This window comes from Cebus imitator, unplaced genomic scaffold (assembly GCF_001604975.1).
Source record: "Cebus imitator isolate Cc_AM_T3 unplaced genomic scaffold, Cebus_imitator-1.0 Scaffold520, whole genome shotgun sequence".
Classification (NCBI taxonomy): Eukaryota; Metazoa; Chordata; class Mammalia; order Primates; family Cebidae; genus Cebus; species Cebus imitator.
The window spans coordinates 820,841-824,731 of NW_016107835.1; the positions used below are offsets into that span (position 1 = coordinate 820,841).

Below are 3,891 nucleotides of genomic sequence, written 5' to 3' on the forward strand. Positions count from 1 at the left end.
ATTTTAGGCTTGTGAGGGAGTTATTTTCACATAGGGGTGTCCTTCCTGAAATGATACCAACTAGGCCAAAGGCATTAATGTTCTCAGTAGTAACAAGAAATAAAGTCAACACCAGTGCAGATGTGATCAAATGTCAACTAGGGAAATTTTCTTTCTTTTTTTTTTTTTTTTGAGACAGTCTCGCTGTGTTGCCAGGCTGGTGTGCAGTGGTGTGATCTCTGCCCGCCTTGGCCTCCCAAAGTGTTGGGATTACAGGCATGAGCCACCACACCCGGCCAACTAGGGAAATTCTTAAAGTAAAACTTGGACACACAATACACTGTTTTCTTAGTACTCTCTGGCTAACAGAGTGGGAGGGAGTGGGGGAGTCACAGCACAGTAAAAATAGTGAGAAATAGGGAGGCTATATTTCAAAGTGTAGCTTTCCATGTTCCAGCAAGGCATGAAAATGTCTGCAGATACAACAACCTCCCCATACATCACCCCACTTTAATCTACAGGGTAACTTCAGGGGTTTCTCACAGAAGACATTTTAATCCCAATACACCATAAAGAGGATACTAAGAATCCTAATATTCATGGGAGGACTGTTTGGATATCCTCCTCCTTGTACAAAGTAGCTGTAGGCAAGAGGCCTGTCAAAGCCCATGACCTTACATCATTAAGAGCTCAAAGAAAGAGAAAAATACAGCTCCCAACTAATTTTCACATCATCAGGAAAGTATCACCAATGTATGAGACAGGAACATTTTAGTGGCCATAATGAATGAGGTATCTGGGTATCTGGAACATCTCCAAAAATGCAAGCTGCCTCTCCTTTGCCTCCTTACTGAGTCTGTAAATGTGAAAATAAGTATTTAATAAATCTTTTTAAGCAGTGGGCATGCCAGTAGGGGTTTGCGGTTATGTTTTATGCTACTGTCCACTGAGCCTTCCACTCTGCCTCTGTGGTTTTCTGACGAGAAATCAATAGCTACCAAGTTTAGGGTCTTTAGAAACACGACACCAGGGTGGATAAGGCTGTGCTTTATTACATGCATAATTACAAATCTGTGCTAAGTGAAAATGTATAAAGCAATGGCGACCTGGGTTTAAGCCACACAGAGAAAGGGCTGGATGATCCATTGACCCTTCTGCCAATGTCCATCCCATTGCCTTTAACATGATTGTTTCCATTTCTTACAATTTGCATAGCACTTACTTGTCAAAGTTCTTTTAATTCATTGTCTCAGTTTATCCTCACAACAACCCTGTGAGGTAGGTAGGGCAATTAACACTATCCCCATTTGCAGATGGGAACACTGAGGCACAGAGCGGTTAAGATCTCGAGGCTAGTTAGTAGAAGCATAGGGAATACAAACCAGGTCTCCCATCTCCCCAGTCCACATCCTCCTTTTTAGACTATGTTGTTCCGCATGACTAGGGAGTAGAATAAAGTGAGCAGTGAGCCATAGCTCTGGTTCAGGCTATGCCTAGGAACAGGCAAGAATAAAGCTAAGAAAGCATGGCTAAGGGCTGGCAACACTCAGATACATAACTGCTCTGGACAGCTCAGCACCAAACTTCCTGTGGAAACTTGGGCTCTGTTAGCTTTGGGTGAAGCTACTTTCTGGATGCCTAGTTACTGCTGAACTTTCGCCAACTCTCAGGCATTAAAATGTCGAGTCAGATAGGTTTTCTTTGGCTACTGCAGTTGGAGCCAGCCCTACAAATGAGTTTACTACAGAGAGATTGAAATAGTGGCCCATGGGCTGGAACCCGGCCCCTCTGATCTTCCTGGTCTCATTGGCTCACCCAATGGGTGGTAGTTTTCCCACAGTCAGAAATGAATGGGCAGAGGCAACAGCAGGAGGCTGGCCTTGGTCAAATGAAGAAGAGTCTCGCCCACGTGACATCACTGTCCCCCTTAGCTCACATGACCAAGGTATTGACAGGGCCACCTCCTTTCTGGCCTGTACCTGGTTAGCAGCATAGCTTCAAAAGACAGTTTGAGAGAACAAAATATGAAACACATCATTTTAAAATCTTGAATGGAATAAATTCTTAATCATCACATAGTCCTAAAGGACCAAATATATAATAAAAAAGTAAATACATACGTATATAAAAAGCTGAGTGCTAAAAAGGCAGGACAATGGGAGAGAAAGGAAGAAGAGGGGACAAAGTGAAATGGAGGAAGGAAAAGGAACACACTGGAAGGACCATGTATTTTGAGGTACCCTTAATGTGATAGTGAGGCTGAACATTCCCCTCTCAGGCCATACCCTCTTCTTGATTTTGCCAGATGGCATTTCACTCAGCAAATCTTAGACTGCTCCTGAATTCCAACAGATTTGGACCAGTAGATAATACGGTTTAGCAGTAAATACTTCATATGTCTGCCTTGAGATGCTAAAGCCCTCAACACCCCTGACAAGTATCAACGGCTTTGGCCCTCACAGAGAAGCAAAGCCCTGTTGGTCCCATCAACTCAGAAGTATCTTCCATTTTCTGGTCTCAGAACAATCCTCTCCCTCCCCCAAAGTCCACATTCAAAACAACATGCCTGTAAAAAAACAAAGAGAAATGTGAATTCAGGGCATGGTGGGGAGAGGGAAAGAGAACGAGGCAGAGAGCAGGTTGGGACAAGGGAGAGGTAGGAGAGGCAGAGATCTTTTTTTCTTTTAACTCTCATATTTTTATATTATCACATGCTGTTTTCTTCAAAAGCCCAAACTTTAGGCAAAGCATTCATTCAATGAGTGTACACACAGAGGCTGAAGGCCTTTTGGCAGGAACTAAGAGGTAGGAATTTATGACTGCAAGATTGGGCTGGGTGACCTGATAGGTCCCATCCAAGAAATGCAAACCGTCAGATACTTTCTTTCTTGGGTGATTTGTCAAAATTAGACTACACCATAGAAAAAGCAATTTTGTTCTCTACATCTATTCAAACCTTTACCCAGCTCCAGATGTTTAGAAATGAGAATATGGCCAGTAAACATTTGGGGAGTAACTTCAAGTTGCTAACACCCATTGTTCTCAGAACTTCTCTTCTTGGAGCAAGCAACTGAAATTTGAAACAAACCAAAGTCAGTGATCACCCCAGGACCACTACACTGGTTGAACTTCAAATTGACACAGCTCCTGAGCTCTGATCTGAGGAACTCTCACTTTTTCTTTCAATATATAATAAGGACATACTAGGAGGCAAAAATACACATTTTTAAAAAATTGCTATCAAAATTCAAGACTAGCTAAACCATAGAGTTTGGGAAATGGCAACAGATGCCACATTTCTTCATGAGCAGATGTCTTGGGTCGGCCCTATCCATGAAACTAGACTACCCTTGAGACAAACATTGCTTTGAACCACTCATTTGCTTAGAAAATCTGGTCTTTGGAGGATTACTTAACTTTTTCTGCCCTTGAGGCACATGATCAAGCAGTTTATAAATGCCAGAATATATGTTATAGGGGTGTGGGATGGTTTTCCTTCCATCATCTTGCACCACTCAAATATTTTCTTAGCAGGGCTTTTTCCATGGCCTGGAGAATAAACTCTTAGTTTATTATCCAAAGGGAACCCAGGAAATCCCAGAGGTGGCTTAAAAAAATCAAGATTTGGCTGGGCACAGTGGCTCATGCCTGTGATCCCAGCACTTTGGGAGGCCGAGGCGGGCGGATCATGAGGTCAGGAGATCAAGACCATCCTGGCCAACATGGTAAAATCCCGTCTCTACTAAAAATACAAAAATTAGCCGGGTGTGGTGGCAGGCGCCTGTAGTCCCAGCTACTTGGGAGGCTGAGGCAGGGGATTGCTTGAATCCAGGAGGCAGAGGTTGCAATGAGCTGAGACTGCAGCACTGCACTTCAGTCTGGTGACAGAGTGAGAGTCTGTCTCCAAAAAAA

The 3,891-nt window shown here is 43.3% G+C and overlaps 1 protein-coding gene across 6 annotated transcripts in view; it reads right to left on the minus strand.

The window, feature by feature from the left end:
- Positions 1 to 1,009: 1,009 nt before the first annotated feature.
- Positions 1,010 to 3,891, minus strand: part of CLCN5 (chloride voltage-gated channel 5) — a 163,233-nt gene continuing 160,351 nt past the window's right edge. For 5 of the 6 annotated variants that reach the window (XM_037733358.1, XM_017514208.2, XM_017514210.2 and 2 more), the window contains one exon: positions 1,011 to 3,891. This exon is cut by the window's right edge and continues 4,212 nt beyond it. The gene's annotated coding sequence lies outside the window, so the exon portion shown is untranslated. The other variant, XR_001820542.2, reaches the window with a different exon arrangement.